We start from the raw sequence: 24,248 nt of genomic DNA on the forward strand, positions 1-24,248 counted from the left end.
GTTATAATTGCTAGAAATTGTGATGTTCTCTCCTGTTTCAAAGAATGATCCTTTGCCTGATATAATTTCTAAGCTAGGTCTATTTGAAAACACGGTATTTTCAGAGTTTCACAGTGAATTACCAAGAAACAACATAGGAAACCACTGGGAACGGTGAAGTCACTTATAGATCCTTTGGTGTGTCAGGTGAAGCACACTACCCAAAAGACTCCAGCGTTCTTGAAACCAGTGTTTGCTCTTTAGTCTACTGTATCAACTCGAAAGCTCACTGAAGCATACAATGAAGCAGAACAACAACGGCACAGCAAGGGCATAATTCCATCTGTTGAAATCGTTTGATTATCTGTATATGGTGGTTAGAATTTCATCTGGTTGAAAACTGTTGCCGGCCTCCTTCGGAACACAGTTTTTATGAGTTAACAATAAGTGCAACAACAACTTTTAGAAAGACATACATGAGAACCAGATAGCATCTCATATCTTCAGTTCAAAGAGCTACATCTGTACTTTCAGTAGTACATACGTTACTCTGCACGGAAAACAAGATATGTCCAGACATCGCTATCTCTGATTCTGCCTTCAATGGCAATGCCACCGGTCACTATCTCCCACAATGAATACCATCACCGCACGGACAGGGAAGAGAAAGCAATAACTTCTGTTATAATTGCTAGAAATTGTGATGTTCTCTCCTGTTTCAAAGAATGATCCTTTGCCTGATATAATTTCTAAGCTAGGTCTCTTTGAAAACACGGTATTTTCAGAGTTTCACAGTGAATTACCAAGAAACAACATAGGAAACCACTGGGAACGGTGAAGTCACATATAGGTCCTTTGGTGTGTCAGGTGAAGCACACTACCCAAAAGACTCCAGCGTTCTTGAAACCAGTGTTTGCTCTTTAGTCTACTGTATCAACTCGAAAGCTCACTGAAGCACACAATGAAGCAGAACAACAACGGCACAGCAAGGGCATAATTCCATCTGTTGAAATCGTTTGATTATCTGTATATGGTGGTTAGAATTTCATCTGGTTGAAAACTGTTGCTGGCCTCCTTCGGAACACAGTCTTTATGAGTTAACAATAAGTGCAACAACAACTTTTAGAAAGACATACATGAGAACCAGATAGCATCTAATATCTTCAGTTCAAAGAGCTACATCTGTACTTTCAGTAGTACATGCGTTACTCTGCACGGAAAACAAGATATGTCGAGACATCGCTATCTCTGATTCTCCCTTCAAGGCAATGCCACCGGTCACTATCTCCCACAATGAATGCCATCACCGCACGGACAGGGAAGAGAAAGCAATAACTTCTGTTATAATTGCTAGAAATTGTGATGTTCTCTCCTGTTTCAAAGAATGATCCTTTGCCTGATATAATTTCTAAGCTAGGTCTCTTTGAAAACACGGTATTTTCAGAGTTTCACAGTAAATTACCAAGAAAAAACATAGGAAACCACTGGGAACGGTGAAGTGACATATAGATCCTTTGGTGTGTCAGGTGAAGCACACTACCCAAAAGACTCCAGCGTTCTTGAAACCAGTGTTTGCTCTTTAGTCTACTGTATCAACTCTAAATCTCACTGAAGTATACAATGAAGCAGAACAACAACGGCACAGCAAGGGCATAATTCCATCTGTTGAAATCGTTTGATTATCTGTATATGGTGGTTAGAATTTCATCTGGTTGAAAACTGTTGCTGGCCTCCTTCGGAACACAGTCTTTATGAGTTAACAATAAGTGCAACAACAACTTTTAGAAAGACATACATGAGAACCAGATAGCATCTCATATCTTCAGTTCAAAGAGCTACATCTGTACTTTCTGTAGTACATACGTTACTCTTCATGGAAAACAAGATATGTCCAGACATCGCTATCTCTGATTCTGCCTTCAATGGCAATGCCACCGGTCACTATCTCCCACAATGAATACCATCACCGCACGGACAGGGAAGAGAAAGCAATAACTTCTGTTATAATTGCTAGAAATTGTGATGTTCTCTCCTGTTTCAAAGAATGATCCTTTGCCTGATATAATTTCTAAGCTAGGTCTATTTGAAAACACGGTATTTTCAGAGTTTCACAGTGAATTACCAAGAAACAACATAGGAAACCACTGGGAACGGTGAAGTCACTTATAGATCCTTTGGTGTGTCAGGTGAAGCACACTACCCAAAAGACTCCAGCGTTCTTGAAACCAGTGTTTGCTCTTTAGTCTACTGTATCAACTCGAAAGCTCACTGAAGCATACAATGAAGCAGAACAACAACGGCACAGCAAGGGCATAATTCCATCTGTTGAAATCGTTTGATTATCTGTATATGGTGGTTAGAATTTCATCTGGTTGAAAACTGTTGCCGGCCTCCTTCGGAACACAGTTTTTATGAGTTAACAATAAGTGCAACAACAACTTTTAGAAAGACATACATGAGAACCAGATAGCATCTCATATCTTCAGTTCAAAGAGCTACATCTGTACTTTCAGTAGTACATACGTTACTCTGCACGGAAAACAAGATATGTCCAGACATCGCTATCTCTGATTCTGCCTTCAATGGCAATGCCACCGGTCACTATCTCCCACAATGAATACCATCACCGCACGGACAGGGAAGAGAAAGCAATAACTTCTGTTATAATTGCTAGAAATTGTGATGTTCTCTCCTGTTTCAAAGAATGATCCTTTGCCTGATATAATTTCTAAGCTAGGTCTCTTTGAAAACACGGTATTTTCAGAGTTTCACAGTGAATTACCAAGAAACAACATAGGAAACCACTGGGAACGGTGAAGTCACATATAGGTCCTTTGGTGTGTCAGGTGAAGCACACTACCCAAAAGACTCCAGCGTTCTTGAAACCAGTGTTTGCTCTTTAGTCTACTGTATCAACTCGAAAGCTCACTGAAGCACACAATGAAGCAGAACAACAACGGCACAGCAAGGGCATAATTCCATCTGTTGAAATCGTTTGATTATCTGTATATGGTGGTTAGAATTTCATCTGGTTGAAAACTGTTGCTGGCCTCCTTCGGAACACAGTCTTTATGAGTTAACAATAAGTGCAACAACAACTTTTAGAAAGACATACATGAGAACCAGATAGCATCTAATATCTTCAGTTCAAAGAGCTACATCTGTACTTTCAGTAGTACATGCGTTACTCTGCACGGAAAACAAGATATGTCGAGACATCGCTATCTCTGATTCTCCCTTCAAGGCAATGCCACCGGTCACTATCTCCCACAATGAATGCCATCACCGCACGGACAGGGAAGAGAAAGCAATAACTTCTGTTATAATTGCTAGAAATTGTGATGTTCTCTCCTGTTTCAAAGAATGATCCTTTGCCTGATATAATTTCTAAGCTAGGTCTCTTTGAAAACACGGTATTTTCAGAGTTCCACAGTAAATTACCAAGAAAAAACATAGGAAACCACTGGGAACGGTGAAGTCACATATAGATCCTTTGGTGTGTCAGGTGAAGCACACTACCCAAAAGACTCCAGCGTTCTTGAAACCAGTGTTTGCTCTTTAGTCTACTGTATCAACTCTAAATCTCACTGAAGTATACAATGAAGCAGAACAACAACGGCACAGCAAGGGCATAATTCCATCTGTTGAAATCGTTTGATTATCTGTATATGGTGGTTAGAATTTCATCTGGTTGAAAACTGTTGCTGGCCTCCTTCGGAACACAGTCTTTATGAGTTAACAATAAGTGCAACAACAACTTTTAGAAAGACATACATGAGAACCAGATAGCATCTAATATCTTCAGTTCAAAGAGCTACATCTGTACTTTCAGTAGTACATGCGTTACTCTGCACGGAAAACAAGATATGTCGAGACATCGCTATCTCTGATTCTGCCTTCAATGGCAATGCCACCGGTCACTATCTCCCACAATGAATGCTATCACCGAACGGAAAGGGAAGAGAAAGCAATGACTTCTGTTATAATTGCTAGAAATTGTGATGTTCTCTCCTGTTTCAAAGAATGATGCTTTGCCTGATATAATTTATAAGGTAGGTCTCTTTGAAAACACGGTATTTTCAGAGTTTCACAGTGAATTACCAAGAAACAACATAGGAAACCACTGGGAACGGTGAAGTCACATATAGATCCTTTGGTGTGTCAGGTGAAGCACACTACCCAAAAGACTCCAGCGTTCTTGAAACCAGTGTTTGCTCTTTAGTCTACTGTATCAACTCGAAAGCTCACTGAAGCATACAATGAAGCAGAACAACAACGGCACAGCAAGGGCATAATTCCATCTGTTGAAATCGTTTGATTATCTGTATATGGTGGTTAGAATTTCATCTGGTTGAAAACTGTTGCTGGCCTCCTTCGGAACACAGTCTTTATGAGTTAACAATAAGTGCAACAACAACTTTTAGAAAGACATACATGAGAACCAGATAGCATCTCATATCTTCAGTTCAAAGAGCTACATCTGTACTTTCAGTAGTACATACGTTACTCTGCATGGAAAACAAGATATGTCCAGACATCGCTATCTCTGATTCTGCCTTCAATGGCAATGCCACCGGTCACTATCTCCCACAATGAATACCATCACCGCACGGACAGGGAAGAGAAAGCAATAACTTCTGTTATAATTGCTAGAAATTGTGATGTTCTCTCCTGTTTCAAAGAATGATCCTTTGCCTGATATAATTTCTAAGCTAGGTCTCTTTGAAAACACGGTATTTTCAGAGTTTCACAGTGAATTACCAAGAAACAACATAGGAAACCAATGGGAACGGTGAAGTCACATATAGGTCCTTTGGTGTGTCAGGTGAAGCACACTACCCAAAAGACTCCAGCGTTCTTGAAACCAGTGTTTGCTCTTTAGTCTACTGTATCAACTCGAAAGCTCACTGAAGCACACAATGAAGCAGAACAACAACGGCACAGCAAGGGCATAATTCCATCTGTTGAAATCGTTTGATTATCTGTATATGGTGGTTAGAATTTCATCTGGTTGAAAACTGTTGCTGGCCTCCTTCGGAACACAGTCTTTATGAGTTAACAATAAGTGCAACAACAACTTTTAGAAAGACATACATGAGAACCAGATAGCATCTAATATCTTCAGTTCAAAGAGCTACATCTGTACTTTCAGTAGTACATGCGTTACTCTGCACGGAAAACAAGATATGTCGAGACATCGCTATCTCTGATTCTCCCTTCAAGGCAATGCCACCGGTCACTATCTCCCACAATGAATGCCATCACCGCACGGACAGGGAAGAGAAAGCAATAACTTCTGTTATAATTGCTAGAAATTGTGATGTTCTCTCCTGTTTCAAAGAATGATGCTTTGCCTGATATAATTTCTAAGCTAGGTCTCTTTGAAAACACGGTATTTTCAGAGTTTCACAGTGAATTACCAAGAAACAACATAGGAAACCACTGGGAACGGTGAAGTCACATATAGGTCCTTTGGTGTGTCAGGTGAAGCACACTACCCAAAAGACTCCAGCGTTCTTGAAACCAGTGTTTGCTCTTTAGTCTACTGTATCAACTCGAAAGCTCACTGAAGCACACAATGAAGCAGAACAACAACGGCACAGCAAGGGCATAATTCCATCTGTTGAAATCGTTTGATTATCTGTATATGGTGGTTAGAATTTCATCTGGTTGAAAACTGTTGCTGGCCTCCTTCGGAACACAGTCTTTATGAGTTAACAATAAGTGCAACAACAACTTTTAGAAAGACATACATGAGAACCAGATAGCATCTAATATCTTCAGTTCAAAGAGCTACATCTGTACTTTCAGTAGTACATGCGTTACTCTGCACGGAAAACAAGATATGTCGAGACATCGCTATCTCTGATTCTGCCTTCAAGGCAATGCCACCGGTCACTATATCCAACAATGAATGCCATCACCGCACGGACAGGGAAGAGAAAGCAATAATTTCTGTTATAATTGCTAGAAATTGTGATGTTCTCTCCTGTTTCAAATAATGGTGCTTTGCCTGATATAATTTCTAAGATAGGTCTCTTTGAATACACGGTATTTTCAGAGTTTCACAGTGAATTACCAAGAAACAACATAGGAAACCACTGGGAACGGTGAAGTCACATATAGATCCTTTGGTGTGTCAGGTGAAACACACTACCCAAAAGATTCCAGCGTTCTTGAAACCAATGTTTGCTCTTTAGTCTACTGTATCAACTCGAAAGCTCACTGAAGCATACAATGAAGCAGAACAACAACGGCACAGCAAGGGCATAATTCCATCTGTTGAAATCGTTTGATTATCTGTATATGGTGGTTAGAATTTCATCTGGTTGAAAACTGTTGCTGGCCTCCTTCGGAACACAGTCTTTATGAGTTAACAATAAGTGCAACAACAACTTTTAGAAAGACATACATGAGAACCAGATAGCATCTAATATCTTCAGTTCAAAGAGCTACATCTGTACTTTCAGTAGTACATGCGTTACTCTGCACGGAAAACAAGATATGTCGAGACATCGCTATCTCTGATTGTGCCTTCAATGGCAATGCCATGGGTCACTATCTCTCACAATGAATGCCATCACCGCACGGACAGGGAAGAGAAAGCAATAACTTCTGTTATAATTGCTAGAAATTGTGATGTTCTCTCCTGTTTCAAAGAATGGTGCTTTGCCTGATATAATTTCTAAGCTAGGTCTCTTTGAAAACACGGTATTTTCAGAGTTTCACAGTGAATTACCAAGAAACAACATAGGAAACCACTGGGAACGGTGAAGTCACATATAGATCCTTTGGTGTGTCAGGTGAAACACACTACCCAAAAGACTCCAGCGTTCTTGAAACCAGTGTTTGCTCTTTAGTCTACTGTATCAACTCGAAAGCTCACTGAAGCATACAATGAAGCAGAACAACAACGGCACAGCAAGGGCATAATTCCATCTGTTGAAATCGTTTGATTATCTGTATATGGTGGTTAGAATTTCATCTGGTTGAAAACTGTTGCTGGCCTCCTTCGGAACACAGTCTTTATGAGTTAACAATAAGTGCAACAACAACTTTTAGAAAGACATACATGAGAACCAGATAGCATCTAATATCTTCAGTTCAAAGAGCTACATCTGTACTTTCAGTAGAACATGCGTTACTCTGCACGGAAAACAAGATATGTCGAGACATCGCTATCTCTGATTGTTCCTTCAATGGCAATGCCACCGGTCACTATCTCCCACAATGAATGCCATCACCGCACGGACAGGGAAGAGAAAGCAATAACTTCTGTTATAATTGCTAGAAATTGTGATGTTCTCTCCTGTTTCAAAGAATGATGCTTTGCGTGATATAAATTCTAAGCTAGGTCTCTTTGAAAACACGGTATTTTCAGAGTTTCACAGTGAATTACCAAGAAAAAACATAGGAAACCACTGGGAACGGTGAAGTCACATATAGATCCTTTGGTGTGTCAGGTGAAACACACTACCCAAAAGACTCCAGCGTTCTTGAAACCAGTGTTTGCTCTTTAGTCTACTGTATCAACTCTAAATCTCACTGAAGTATACAATGAAGCAGAACAACAACGGCACAGCAAGGGCATAATGCCATCTGTTGAAATCGTTTGATTATCTGTATATGGTGGTTAGAATTTCATCTGGTTGAAAACTGTTGCTGGCCTCCTTCGGAACACAGTCTTTATGAGTTAACAATAAGTGCAACAACAACTTTTAGAAAGACATACATGAGAACCAGATAGCATCTAATATCTTCAGTTCAAAGAGCTACATCTGTACTTTCAGTAGTACATGCGTTACTCTGCACGGAAAACAAGATATGTCGAGACATCGCTATCTCTGATTCTGCCTTCAAGGCAATGCCACCGGTCACTATATCCAACAATGAATGCCATCACCGCACGGACAGGGAAGAGAAAGCAATAATTTCTGTTATAATTGCTAGAAATTGTGATGTTCTCTCCTGTTTCAAATAATGGTGCTTTGCCTGATATAATTTCTAAGATAGGTCTCTTTGAATACACGGTATTTTCAGAGTTTCACAGTGAATTACCAAGAAACAACATAGGAAACCACTGGGAACGGTGAAGTCACATATAGATCCTTTGGTGTGTCAGGTGAAACACACTACCCAAAAGATTCCAGCGTTCTTGAAACCAATGTTTGCTCTTTAGTCTACTGTATCAACTCGAAAGCTCACTGAAGCATACAATGAAGCAGAACAACAACGGCACAGCAAGGGCATAATTCCATCTGTTGAAATCGTTTGATTATCTGTATATGGTGGTTAGAATTTCATCTGGTTGAAAACTGTTGCTGGCCTCCTTCGGAACACAGTCTTTATGAGTTAACAATAAGTGCAACAACAACTTTTAGAAAGACATACATGAGAACCAGATAGCATCTAATATCTTCAGTTCAAAGAGCTACATCTGTACTTTCAGTAGTACATGCGTTACTCTGCACGGAAAACAAGATATGTCGAGACATCGCTATCTCTGATTGTGCCTTCAATGGCAATGCCATGGGTCACTATCTCTCACAATGAATGCCATCACCGCACGGACAGGGAAGAGAAAGCAATAACTTCTGTTATAATTGCTAGAAATTGTGATGTTCTCTCCTGTTTCAAAGAATGGTGCTTTGCCTGATATAATTTCTAAGCTAGGTCTCTTTGAAAACACGGTATTTTCAGAGTTTCACAGTGAATTACCAAGAAACAACATAGGAAACCACTGGGAACGGTGAAGTCACATATAGATCCTTTGGTGTGTCAGGTGAAACACACTACCCAAAAGACTCCAGCGTTCTTGAAACCAGTGTTTGCTCTTTAGTCTACTGTATCAACTCGAAAGCTCACTGAAGCATACAATGAAGCAGAACAACAACGGCACAGCAAGGGCATAATTCCATCTGTTGAAATCGTTTGATTATCTGTATATGGTGGTTAGAATTTCATCTGGTTGAAAACTGTTGCTGGCCTCCTTCGGAACACAGTCTTTATGAGTTAACAATAAGTGCAACAACAACTTTTAGAAAGACATACATGAGAACCAGATAGCATCTAATATCTTCAGTTCAAAGAGCTACATCTGTACTTTCAGTAGAACATGCGTTACTCTGCACGGAAAACAAGATATGTCGAGACATCGCTATCTCTGATTGTTCCTTCAATGGCAATGCCACCGGTCACTATCTCCCACAATGAATGCCATCACCGCACGGACAGGGAAGAGAAAGCAATAACTTCTGTTATAATTGCTAGAAATTGTGATGTTCTCTCCTGTTTCAAAGAATGATGCTTTGCGTGATATAAATTCTAAGCTAGGTCTCTTTGAAAACACGGTATTTTCAGAGTTTCACAGTGAATTACCAAGAAAAAACATAGGAAACCACTGGGAACGGTGAAGTCACATATAGATCCTTTGGTGTGTCAGGTGAAACACACTACCCAAAAGACTCCAGCGTTCTTGAAACCAGTGTTTGCTCTTTAGTCTACTGTATCAACTCTAAATCTCACTGAAGTATACAATGAAGCAGAACAACAACGGCACAGCAAGGGCATAATGCCATCTGTTGAAATCGTTTGATTATCTGTATATGGTGGTTAGAATTTCATCTGGTTGAAAACTGTTGCTGGCCTCCTTCGGAACACAGTCTTTATGAGTTAACAATAAGTGCAACAACAACTTTTAGAAAGACATACATGAGAACCAGATAGCATCTAATATCTTCAGTTCAAAGAGCTACATCTGTACTTTCAGTAGTACATGCGTTACTCTGCACGGAAAACAAGATATGTCGAGACATCGCTATCTCTGATTCTGCCTTCAATGGCAATGCCACCGGTCACTATCTCCCACAATGAATGCTATCACCGAACGGAAAGGGAAGAGAAAGCAATAACTTCTGTTATAATTGCTAGAAATTGTGATGTTCTCTCCTGTTTCAAAGAATGATGCTTTGCCTGATATAATTTCTAAGCTAGGTCTCTTTGAAAACACGGTATTTTCAGAGTTTCACAGTGAATTACCAAGAAACAACGTAGGAAACCACTGGGAACGGTGAAGTCACATATAGATCCTTTGGTGTGTCAGGTGAAGCACACTACCCAAAAGACTCCAGCGTTCTTGAAACCAGTGTTTGCTCTTTAGTCTACTGTATCAACTCGAAAGCTCACTGAAGCATACAATGAAGCAGAACAACAACGGCACAGCAAGGGCATAATTCCATCTGTTGAAATCGTTTGATTATCTGTATATGGTGGTTAGAATTTCATCTGGTTGAAAACTGTTGCTGGCCTCCTTCGGAACACAGTCTTTATGAGTTAACAATAAGTGCAACAACAACTTTTAGAAAGACATACATGAGAACCAGATAGCATCTCATATCTTCAGTTCAAAGAGCTACATCTGTACTTTCTGTAGTACATACGTTACTCTTCATGGAAAACAAGATATGTCCAGACATCGCTATCTCTGATTCTGCCTTCAATGGCAATGCCACCGGTCACTATCGCCCACAATGAATACCATCACCGCACGGACAGGGAAGAGAAAGCAATAACTTCTGTTATAATTGCTAGAAATTGTGATGTTCTCTCCTGTTTCAAAGAATGATCCTTTGCCTGATATAATTTCTAAGCTAGGTCTATTTGAAAACACGGTATTTTCAGAGTTTCACAGTGAATTACCAAGAAACAACATAGGAAACCACTGGGAACGGTGAAGTCACTTATAGATCCTTTGGTGTGTCAGGTGAAGCACACTACCCAAAAGACTCCAGCGTTCTTGAAACCAGTGTTTGCTCTTTAGTCTACTGTATCAACTCGAAAGCTCACTGAAGCATACAATGAAGCAGAACAACAACGGCACAGCAAGGGCATAATTCCATCTGTTGAAATCGTTTGATTATCTGTATATGGTGGTTAGAATTTCATCTGGTTGAAAACTGTTGCCGGCCTCCTTCGGAACACAGTTTTTATGAGTTAACAATAAGTGCAACAACAACTTTTAGAAAGACATACATGAGAACCAGATAGCATCTCATATCTTCAGTTCAAAGAGCTACATCTGTACTTTCAGTAGTACATACGTTACTCTGCACGGAAAACAAGATATGTCCAGACATCGCTATCTCTGATTCTGCCTTCAATGGCAATGCCACCGGTCACTATCTCCCACAATGAATACCATCACCGCACGGACAGGGAAGAGAAAGCAATAACTTCTGTTATAATTGCTAGAAATTGTGATGTTCTCTCCTGTTTCAAAGAATGATCCTTTGCCTGATATAATTTCTAAGCTAGGTCTCTTTGAAAACACGGTATTTTCAGAGTTTCACAGTGAATTACCAAGAAACAACATAGGAAACCACTGGGAACGGTGAAGTCACATATAGGTCCTTTGGTGTGTCAGGTGAAGCACACTACCCAAAAGACTCCAGCGTTCTTGAAACCAGTGTTTGCTCTTTAGTCTACTGTATCAACTCGAAAGCTCACTGAAGCACACAATGAAGCAGAACAACAACGGCACAGCAAGGGCATAATTCCATCTGTTGAAATCGTTTGATTATCTGTATATGGTGGTTAGAATTTCATCTGGTTGAAAACTGTTGCTGGCCTCCTTCGGAACACAGTCTTTATGAGTTAACAATAAGTGCAACAACAACTTTTAGAAAGACATACATGAGAACCAGATAGCATCTAATATCTTCAGTTCAAAGAGCTACATCTGTACTTTCAGTAGTACATGCGTTACTCTGCACGGAAAACAAGATATGTCGAGACATCGCTATCTCTGATTCTCCCTTCAAGGCAATGCCACCGGTCACTATCTCCCACAATGAATGCCATCACCGCACGGACAGGGAAGAGAAAGCAATAACTTCTGTTATAATTGCTAGAAATTGTGATGTTCTCTCCTGTTTCAAAGAATGATCCTTTGCCTGATATAATTTCTAAGCTAGGTCTCTTTGAAAACACGGTATTTTCAGAGTTTCACAGTAAATTACCAAGAAAAAACATAGGAAACCACTGGGAACGGTGAAGTGACATATAGATCCTTTGGTGTGTCAGGTGAAGCACACTACCCAAAAGACTCCAGCGTTCTTGAAACCAGTGTTTGCTCTTTAGTCTACTGTATCAACTCTAAATCTCACTGAAGTATACAATGAAGCAGAACAACAACGGCACAGCAAGGGCATAATTCCATCTGTTGAAATCGTTTGATTATCTGTATATGGTGGTTAGAATTTCATCTGGTTGAAAACTGTTGCTGGCCTCCTTCGGAACACAGTCTTTATGAGTTAACAATAAGTGCAACAACAACTTTTAGAAAGACATACATGAGAACCAGATAGCATCTCATATCTTCAGTTCAAAGAGCTACATCTGTACTTTCTGTAGTACATACGTTACTCTTCATGGAAAACAAGATATGTCCAGACATCGCTATCTCTGATTCTGCCTTCAATGGCAATGCCACCGGTCACTATCTCCCACAATGAATACCATCACCGCACGGACAGGGAAGAGAAAGCAATAACTTCTGTTATAATTGCTAGAAATTGTGATGTTCTCTCCTGTTTCAAAGAATGATCCTTTGCCTGATATAATTTCTAAGCTAGGTCTATTTGAAAACACGGTATTTTCAGAGTTTCACAGTGAATTACCAAGAAACAACATAGGAAACCACTGGGAACGGTGAAGTCACTTATAGATCCTTTGGTGTGTCAGGTGAAGCACACTACCCAAAAGACTCCAGCGTTCTTGAAACCAGTGTTTGCTCTTTAGTCTACTGTATCAACTCGAAAGCTCACTGAAGCATACAATGAAGCAGAACAACAACGGCACAGCAAGGGCATAATTCCATCTGTTGAAATCGTTTGATTATCTGTATATGGTGGTTAGAATTTCATCTGGTTGAAAACTGTTGCTGGCCTCCTTCGGAACACAGTTTTTATGAGTTAACAATAAGTGCAACAACAACTTTTAGAAAGACATACATGAGAACCAGATAGCATCTCATATCTTCAGTTCAAAGAGCTACATCTGTACTTTCAGTAGTACATACGTTACTCTGCACGGAAAACAAGATATGTCCAGACATCGCTATCTCTGATTCTGCCTTCAATGGCAATGCCACCGGTCACTATCTCCCACAATGAATACCATCACCGCACGGACAGGGAAGAGAAAGCAATAACTTCTGTTATAATTGCTAGAAATTGTGATGTTCTCTCCTGTTTCAAAGAATGATCCTTTGCCTGATATAATTTCTAAGCTAGGTCTCTTTGAAAACACGGTATTTTCAGAGTTTCACAGTGAATTACCAAGAAACAACATAGGAAACCACTGGGAACGGTGAAGTCACATATAGGTCCTTTGGTGTGTCAGGTGAAGCACACTACCCAAAAGACTCCAGCGTTCTTGAAACCAGTGTTTGCTCTTTAGTCTACTGTATCAACTCGAAAGCTCACTGAAGCACACAATGAAGCAGAACAACAACGGCACAGCAAGGGCATAATTCCATCTGTTGAAATCGTTTGATTATCTGTATATGGTGGTTAGAATTTCATCTGGTTGAAAACTGTTGCTGGCCTCCTTCGGAACACAGTCTTTATGAGTTAACAATAAGTGCAACAACAACTTTTAGAAAGACATACATGAGAACCAGATAGCATCTAATATCTTCAGTTCAAAGAGCTACATCTGTACTTTCAGTAGTACATGCGTTACTCTGCACGGAAAACAAGATATGTCGAGACATCGCTATCTCTGATTCTCCCTTCAAGGCAATGCCACCGGTCACTATCTCCCACAATGAATGCCATCACCGCACGGACAGGGAAGAGAAAGCAATAACTTCTGTTATAATTGCTAGAAATTGTGATGTTCTCTCCTGTTTCAAAGAATGATCCTTTGCCTGATATAATTTCTAAGCTAGGTCTCTTTGAAAACACGGTATTTTCAGAGTTTCACAGTAAATTACCAAGAAAAAACATAGGAAACCACTGGGAACGGTGAAGTCACATATAGATCCTTTGGTGTGTCAGGTGAAGCACACTACCCAAAAGACTCCAGCGTTCTTGAAACCAGTGTTTGCTCTTTAGTCTACTGTATCAACTCTAAATCTCACTGAAGTATACAATGAAGCAGAACAACAACGGCACAGCAAGGGCATAATTCCATCTGTTGAAATCGTTTGATTATCTGTATATGGTGGTTAGAATTTCATCTGGTTGAAAACTGTTGCTGGCCTCCTTCGGAACACAGTCTTTATGAGTTAACAATAAGTGCAACAACAACTTTTAGAAAGACATACATGAGAACCAGATAGCATCTAATATCTTCAGTTCAAAGAGCTACATCTGTACTTTCAGTAGTACATGCGTTACTCTGCACGGAAAACAAGATATGTCGAGACATCGCTATCTCTGATTCTGCCTTCAATGGCAATGCCACCGGTCACTATCTCCCACAATGAATGCTATCACCGAACGGAAAGGGAAGAGAAAGCAATGACTTCTGTTATAATTGCTAGAAATTGTGATGTTCTCTCCTGTTTCAAAGAATGATGCTTTGCCTGATATAATTTATAAGCTAGGTCTCTTTGAAAACACGGTATTTTCAGAGTTTCACAGTGAATTACCAAGAAACAACATAGGAAACCACTGGGAACGGTGAAGTCACATATAGATCCTTTGGTGTGTCAGGTGAAGCACACTACCCAAAAGACTCCAGCGTTCTTGAAACCAGTGTTTGCTCTTTAGTCTACTGTATCAACTCGAAAGCTCACTGAAGCATACAATGAAGCAGAACAACAACGGCACAGCAAGGGCATAATTCCATCTGTTGAAATCGTTTGATTATCTGTATATGGTGGTTAGAATTTCATCTGGTTGAAAACTGTTGCTGGCCTCCTTCGGAACACAGTCTTTATGAGTTAACAATAAGTGCAACAACAACTTTTAGAAAGACATACATGAGAACCAGATAGCATCTCATATCTTCAGTTCAAAGAGCTACATCTGTACTTTCAGTAGTACATACGTTACTCTGCATGGAAAACAAGATATGTCCAGACATCGCTATCTCTGATTCTGCCTTCAATGGCAATGCCACCGGTCACTGTCTCCCACAATGAATACCATCACCGCACGGACAGGGAAGAGAAAGCAATAACTTCTGTTATAATTGCTAGAAATTGTGATGTTCTCTCCTGTTTCAAAGAATGATCCTTTGCCTGATATAATTTCTAAGCTAGGTCTCTTTGAAAACACGGTATTTTCAGAGTTTCACAGTGAATTACCAAGAAACAACATAGGAAACCAATGGGAACGGTGAAGTCACATATAGGTCCTTTGGTGTGTCAGGTGAAGCACACTACCCAAAAGACTCCAGCGTTCTTGAAACCAGTGTTTGCTCTTTAGTCTACTGTATCAACTCGAAAGCTCACTGAAGCACACAATGAAGCAGAACAACAACGGCACAGCAAGGGCATAATTCCATCTGTTGAAATCGTTTGATTATCTGTATATGGTGGTTAGAATTTCATCTGGTTGAAAACTGTTGCTGGCCTCCTTCGGAACACAGTCTTTATGAGTTAACAATAAGTGCAACAACAACTTTTAGAAAGACATACATGAGAACCAGATAGCATCTAATATCTTCAGTTCAAAGAGCTACATCTGTACTTTCAGTAGTACATGCGTTACTCTGCACGGAAAACAAGATATGTCGAGACATCGCTATCTCTGATTCTCCCTTCAAGGCAATGCCACCGGTCACTATCTCCCACAATGAATGCCATCACCGCACGGACAGGGAAGAGAAAGCAATAACTTCTGTTATAATTGCTAGAAATTGTGATGTTCTCTCCTGTTTCAAAGAATGATCCTTTGCCTGATATAATTTCTAAGCTAGGTCTCTTTGAAAACACGGTATTTTCAGAGTTTCACAGTGAATTACCAAGAAACAACATAGGAAACCAATGGGAACGGTGAAGTCACATATAGGTCCTTTGGTGTGTCAGGTGAAGCACACTACCCAAAAGACTCCAGCGTTCTTGAAACCAGTGTTTGCTCTTTAGTCTACTGTATCAACTCGAAAGCTCACTGAAGCACACAATGAAGCAGAACAACAACGGCACAGCAAGGGCATAATTCCATCTGTTGAAATCGTTTGATTATCTGTATATGGTGGTTAGAATTTCATCTGGTTGAAAACTGTTGCTGGCCTCCTTCGGAACACAGTCTTTATGAGTTAACAATAAGTGCAACAACAACTTTTAGAAAGACATACATGAGAACCAGATAGCATCTAATATCTTCAGTTCAAAGAGCTACATCTGTACTTTCAGTAGTACATGCGTTACTCTGCACGGAAAACAAGATATGTCGAGACATCGCTATCTCTGATTCTCCCTTCAAGGCAATGCCACCGGTCACTATCTCCCACAATGAATGCCATCACCGCACGGACAGGGAAGAGAAAGCAATAACTTCTGTTATAATTGCTAGAAATTGTGATGTTCTCTCCTGTTTCAAAGAATGATCCTTTGCCTGATATAATTTCTAAGCTAGGTCTCTTTGAAAACACGGTATTTTCAGAGTTTCACAGTAAATTACCAAGAAAAAACATAGGAAACCACTGGGAACGGTGAAGTCACATATAGATCCTTTTGTGTGTCAGGTGAAGCACACTACCCAAAAGACTCCAGCGTTCTTGAAACCAGTGTTTGCTCTTTAGTCTACTGTATCAACTCTAAATCTCACTGAAGTATACAATGAAGCAGAACAACAACGGCACAGCAAGGGCATAATTCCATCTGTTGAAATCGTTTGATTATCTGTATATGGTGGTTAGAATTTCATCTGGTTGAAAACTGTTGCTGGCCTCCTTCGGAACACAGTCTTTATGAGTTAACAATAAGTGCAACAACAACTTTTAGAAAGACATACATGAGAACCAGATAGCATCTAATATCTTCAGTTCAAAGAGCTACATCTGTACTTTCAGTAGTACATGCGTTACTCTGCACGGAAAACAAGATATGTCGAGACATCGCTATCTCTGATTCTGCCTTCAATGACAATGCCACCGGTCACTATCTCCCACAATGAATGCTATCACCGAACGGAAAGGGAAGAGAAAGCAATGACTTCTGTTATAATTGCTAGAAATTGTGATGTTCTCTCCTGTTTCAAAGAATGATGCTTTGCCTGATATAATTTATAAGCTAGGTCTCTTTGAAAACACGGTATTTTCAGAGTTTCACAGTGAATTACCAAGAAACAACATAGGAAACCACTGGGAACGGTGAAGTCACATATAGATCCTTTGGTGTGTCAGGTGAAGCACACTACCCAAAAGACTCCAGCGTTCTTGAAACCAGTGTTTGCTCTTTAGTCTACTGTATCAACTCGAAAGCTCACTGAAGCATACAATGAAGCAGAACAACAACGGCACAGCAAGGGCATAATTCCATCTGTTGAAATCGTTTGATTATCTGTATATGGTGGTTAGAATTTCATCTGGTTGAAAACTGTTGCTGGCCTCCTTCGGAACACAGTCTTTATGAGTTAACAATAAGTGCAACAACAACTTTTAGAAAGACATACATGAGAACCAGATAGCATCTCATATCTTCAGTTCAAAGAGCTACATCTGTACTTTCAGTAGTACATACGTTACTCTGCATGGAAAACAAGATATGTCCAGACATCGCTATCTCTGATTCTCCCTTCAAGGCAATGCCACCGGTCACTATCTCCCACAATGAATGCCATCACCGCACGGACAGGGAAGAGAAAGCAATAACTTCTGTTATAATTGCTAGAAATTGTGATGTTCTCTCCTGTTTCAAAGAATGATCCTTTGCCTGATATAATTTCTAAGCTAGGTCTCTTTGAAAACACGGTATTTTCAGAGTTTCACAGTGAATTACCAAGAAACAACATAGGAAACCAATGGGAACGGTGAAGTCACATATAGGTCCTTTGGTGTGTCAGGTGAAGCACACTACCCAAAAGACTCCAGCGTTCTTGAAACCAGTGTTTGCTCTTTAGTCTACTGTATCAACTCGAAAGCTCACTGAAGCACACAATGAAGCAGAACAACAACGGCACAGCAAGGGCATAATTCCATCTGTTGAAATCGTTTGATTATCTGTATATGGTGGTTAGAATTTCATCTGGTTGAAAACTGTTGCTGGCCTCCTTCGGAACACAGTCTTTATGAGTTAACAATAAGTGCAACAACAACTTTTAGAAAGACATACATGAGAACCAGATAGCATCTAATATCTTCAGTTCAAAGAGCTACATCTGTACTTTCAGTAGTACATGCGTTACTCTGCACGGAAAACAAGATATGTCGAGACATCGCTATCTCTGATTCTCCCTTCAAGGCAATGCCACCGGTCACTATCTCCCACAATGAATGCCATCACCGCACGGACAGGGAAGAGAAAGCAATAACTTCTGTTATAATTGCTAGAAATTGTGATGTTCTCTCCTGTTTCAAAGAATGATCCTTTGCCTGATATAATTTCTAAGCTAGGTCTCTTTGAAAACACGGTATTTTCAGAGTTTCACAGTAAATTACCAAGAAAAAACATAGGAAACCACTGGGAACGGTGAAGTCACATATAGATCCTTTGGTGTGTCAGGTGAAGCACACTACCCAAAAGACTCCAGCGTTCTTGAAACCAGTGTTTGCTCTTTAGTCTACTGTATCAACTCTAAATCTCACTGAAGTATACAATGAAGCAGAACAACAACGGCACAGCAAGGGCATAATTCCATCTGTTGAAATCGTTTGATTATCTGTATATGGTGGTTAGAATTTCATCTGGTTGAAAACTGTTGCTGGCCTCCTTCGGAACACAGTCTTTATGAGTTAACAATAAGTGCAACAACAACTTTTAGAAAGACATACATGAGAACCAGATAGCATCTAATATCTTCAGTTCAAAGAGCTACATCTGTACTTTCAGTAGTACATGCGTTACTCTGCACGGAAAACAAGATATGTCGAGACATCGCTATCTCTGATTCTGCCTTCAATGGCAATGCCACCGGTCACTATCTCCCACAATGAATGCTATCACCGAACGGAAAGGGAAGAGAAAGCAATGACTTCTGTTATAATTGCTAGAAATTGTGATGTTCTCTCCTGTTTCAAAGAATGATGCTTTGCCTGATATAATTTATAAGCTAGGTCTCTTTGAAAACACGGTATTTTCAGAGTTTCACAGTGAATTACCAAGAAACAACATAGGAAACCACTGGGAACGGTGAAGTCACATATAGATCCTTTGGTGTGTCAGGTGAAGCACACTACCCAAAAGACTCCAGCGTTCTTGAAACCAGTGTTTGCTCTTTAGTCTACTGTATCAACTCGAAAGCTCACTGAAGCATACAATGAAGCAGAACAACAACGGCACAGCAAGGGCATAATTCCATCTGTTGAAATCGTTTGATTATCTGTATATGGTGGTTAGAATTTCATCTGGTTGAAAACTGTTGCTGGCCTCCTTCGGAACACAGTCTTTATGAGTTAACAATAAGTGCAACAACAACTTTTAGAAAGACATACATGAGAACCAGATAGCATCTCATATCTTCAGTTCAAAGAGCTACATCTGTACTTTCAGTAGTACATACGTTACTCTGCATGGAAAACAAGATATGTCCAGACATCGCTATCTCTGATTCTGCCTTCAATGGCAATGCCACCGGTCACTATCTCCCACAATGAATACCATCACCGCACGGACAGGGAAGAGAAAGCAATAACTTCTGTTATAATTGCTAGAAATTGTGATGTTCTCTCCTGTTTCAAAGAATGATCCTTTGCCTGATATAATTTCTAAGCTAGGTCTCTTTGAAAACACGGTATTTTCAGAGTTTCACAGTGAATTACCAAGAAACAACATAGGAAACCAATGGGAACGGTGAAGTCACATATAGGTCCTTTGGTGTGTCAGGTGAAGCACACTACCCAAAAGACTCCAGCGTTCTTGAAACCAGTGTTTGCTCTTTAGTCTACTGTATCAACTCGAAAGCTCACTGAAGCACACAATGAAGCAGAACAACAACGGCACAGCAAGGGCATAATTCCATCTGTTGAAATCGTTTGATTATCTGTATATGGTGGTTAGAATTTCATCTGGTTGAAAACTGTTGCTGGCCTCCTTCGGAACACAGTCTTTATGAGTTAACAATAAGTGCAACAACAACTTTTAGAAAGACATACATGAGAACCAGATAGCATCTAATATCTTCAGTTCAAAGAGCTACATCTGTACTTTCAGTAGTACATGCGTTACTCTGCACGGAAAACAAGATATGTCGAGACATCGCTATCTCTGATTCTCCCTTCAAGGCAATGCCACCGGTCACTATCTCCCACAATGAATGCCATCACCGCACGGACAGGGAAGAGAAAGCAATAACTTCTGTTATAATTGCTAGAAATTGTGATGTTCTCTCCTGTTTCAAAGAATGATGCTTTGCCTGATATAATTTCTAAGCTAGGTCTCTTTGAAAACACGGTATTTTCAGAGTTTCACAGTGAATTACCAAGAAACAACATAGGAAACCACTGGGAACGGTGAAGTCACATATAGGTCCTTTGGTGTGTCAGGTGAAGCACACTACCCAAAAGACTCCAGCGTTCTTGAAACCAGTGTTTGCTCTTTAGTCTACTGTATCAACTCGAAAGCTCACTGAAGCACACAATGAAGCAGAACAACAACGGCACAGCAAGGGCATAATTCCATCTGTTGAAATCGTTTGATTATCTGTATATGGTGGTTAGAATTTCATCTGGTTGAAAACTGTTGCTGGCCTCCTTCGGAACACAGTCTTTATGAGTTAACAATAAGTGCAACAACAACTTTTAGAAAGACATACATGAGAACCAGATAGCATCTAATATCTTCAGTTCAAAGAGCTACATCTGTACTTTCAGTAGTACATGCGTTACTCTGCACGGAAAACAAGATATGTCGAGACATCGCTATCTCTGATTCTGCCTTCAAGGCAATGCCACCGGTCACTATATCCAACAATGAATGCCATCACCGCACGGACAGGGAAGAGAAAGCAATAATTTCTGTTATAATTGCTAGAAATTGTGATGTTCTCTCCTGTTTCAAATAATGGTGCTTTGCCTGATATAATTTCTAAGATAGGTCTCTTTGAATACACGGTATTTTCAGAGTTTCACAGTGAATTACCAAGAAACAACATAGGAAACCACTGGGAACGGTGAAGTCACATATAGATCCTTTGGTGTGTCAGGTGAAACACACTACCCAAAAGATTCCAGCGTTCTTGAAACCAATGTTTGCTCTTTAGTCTACTGTATCAACTCGAAAGCTCACTGAAGCATACAATGAAGCAGAACAACAACGGCACAGCAAGGGCATAATTCCATCTGTTGAAATCGTTTGATTATCTGTATATGGTGGTTAGAATTTCATCTGGTTGAAAACTGTTGCTGGCCTCCTTCGGAACACAGTCTTTATGAGTTAACAATAAGTGCAACAACAACTTTTAGAAAGACATACATGAGAACCAGATAGCATCTAATATCTTCAGTTCAAAGAGCTACATCTGTACTTTCAGTAGTACATGCGTTACTCTGCACGGAAAACAAGATATGTCGAGACATCGCTATCTCTGATTGTGCCTTCAATGGCAATGCCATGGGTCACTATCTCTCACAATGAATGCCATCACCGCACGGACAGGGAAGAGAAAGCAATAACTTCTGTTATAATTGCTAGAAATTGTGATGTTCTCTCCTGTTTCAAAGAATGGTGCTTTGCCTGATATAATTTCTAAGCTAGGTCTCTTTGAAAACACGGTATTTTCAGAGTTTCACAGTGAATTACCAAGAAACAACATAGGAAACCACTGGGAACGGTGAAGTCACATATAGATCCTTTGGTGTGTCAGGTGAAACACACTACCCAAAAGACTCCAGCGTTCTTGAAACCAGTGTTTGCTCTTTAGTCTACTGTATCAACTCGAAAGCTCACTGAAGCATACAATGAAGCAGAACAACAACGGCACAGCAAGGGCATAATTCCATCTGTTGAAATCGTTTGATTATCTGTATATGGTGGTTAGAATTTCATCTGGTTGAAAACTGTTGCTGGCCTCCTTCGGAACACAGTCTTTATGAGTTAACAATAAGTGCAACAACAACTTTTAGAAAGACATACATGAGAACCAGATAGCATCTAATATCTTCAGTTCAAAGAGCTACATCTGTACTTTCAGTAGAACATGCGTTACTCTGCACGGAAAACAAGATATGTCGAGACATCGCTATCTCTGATTGTTCCTTCAATGGCAATGCCACCGGTCACTATCTCCCACAATGAATGCCATCACCGCACGGACAGGGAAGAGAAAGCAATAACTTCTGTTATAATTGCTAGAAATTGTGATGTTCTCTCCTGTTTCAAAGAATGATGCTTTGCGTGATATAAATTCTAAGCTAGGTCTCTTTGAAAACACGGTATTTTCAGAGTTTCACAGTGAATTACCAAGAAAAAACATAGGAAACCACTGGGAACGGTGAAGTCACATATAGATCCTTTGGTGTGTCAGGTGAAACACACTACCCAAAAGACTCCAGCGTTCTTGAAACCAGTGTTTGCTCTTTAGTCTACTGTATCAACTCTAAATCTCACTGAAGTATACAATGAAGCAGAACAACAACGGCACAGCAAGGGCATAATGCCATCTGTTGAAATCGTTTGATTATCTGTATATGGTGGTTAGAATTTCATCTGGTTGAAAACTGTTGCTGGCCTCCTTCGGAACACAGTCTTTATGAGTTAACAATAAGTGCAACAACAACTTTTAGAAAGACATACATGAGAACCAGATAGCATCTAATATCTTCAGTTCAAAGAGCTACATCTGTACTTTCAGTAGTACATGCGTTACTCTGCACGGAAAACAAGATATGTCGAGACATCGCTATCTCTGATTCTGCCTTCAAGGCAATGCCACCGGTCACTATATCCAACAATGAATGCCATCACCGCACGGACAGGGAAGAGAAAGCAATAATTTCTGTTATAATTGCTAGAAATTGTGATGTTCTCTCCTGTTTCAAATAATGGTGCTTTGCCTGATATAATTTCTAAGATAGGTCTCTTTGAATACACGGTATTTTCAGAGTTTCACAGTGAATTACCAAGAAACAACATAGGAAACCACTGGGAACGGTGAAGTCACATATAGATCCTTTGGTGTGTCAGGTGAAACACACTACCCAAAAGATTCCAGCGTTCTTGAAACCAATGTTTGCTCTTTAGTCTACTGTATCAACTCGAAAGCTCACTGAAGCATACAATGAAGCAGAACAACAACGGCACAGCAAGGGCATAATTCCATCTGTTGAAATCGTTTGATTATCTGTATATGGTGGTTAGAATTTCATCTGGTTGAAAACTGTTGCTGGCCTCCTTCGGAACACAGTCTTTATGAGTTAACAATAAGTGCAACAACAACTTTTAGAAAGACATACATGAGAACCAGATAGCATCTAATATCTTCAGTTCAAAGAGCTACATCTGTACTTTCAGTAGTACATGCGTTACTCTGCACGGAAAACAAGATATGTCGAGACATCGCTATCTCTGATTGTGCCTTCAATGGCAATGCCATGGGTCACTATCTCTCACAATGAATGCCATCACCGCACGGACAGGGAAGAGAAAGCAATAACTTCTGTTATAATTGCTAGAAATTGTGATGTTCTCTCCTGTTTCAAAGAATGGTGCTTTGCCTGATATAATTTCTAAGCTAGGTCTCTTTGAAAACACGGTATTTTCAGAGTTTCACAGTGAATTACCAAGAAACAACATAGGAAACCACTGGGAACGGTGAAGTCACATATAGATCCTTTGGTGTGTCAGGTGAAACACACTACCCAAAAGACTCCAGCGTTCTTGAAACCAGTGTTTGCTCTTTAGTCTACTGTATCAACTCGAAAGCTCACTGAAGCATACAATGAAGCATAACAACAACGGCACAGCAAGGGCATAATTCCATCTGTTGAAATCGTTTGATTATCTGTATATGGTGGTTAGAATTTCATCTGGTTGAAAACTGTTGCTGGCCTCCTTCGGAACACAGTCTTTATGAGTTAACAATAAGTGCAACAACAACTTTTAGAAAGACATACATGAGAACCAGATAGCATCTAATATCTTCAGTTCAAAGAGCTACATC

The sequence above is a fragment of the Furipterus horrens genome, unplaced genomic scaffold (genome assembly GCF_987537825.1).
Source record: "Furipterus horrens unplaced genomic scaffold, mFurHor1.1.pri manual_scaffold_18, whole genome shotgun sequence".
Classification (NCBI taxonomy): domain Eukaryota; kingdom Metazoa; phylum Chordata; class Mammalia; order Chiroptera; family Furipteridae; genus Furipterus; species Furipterus horrens.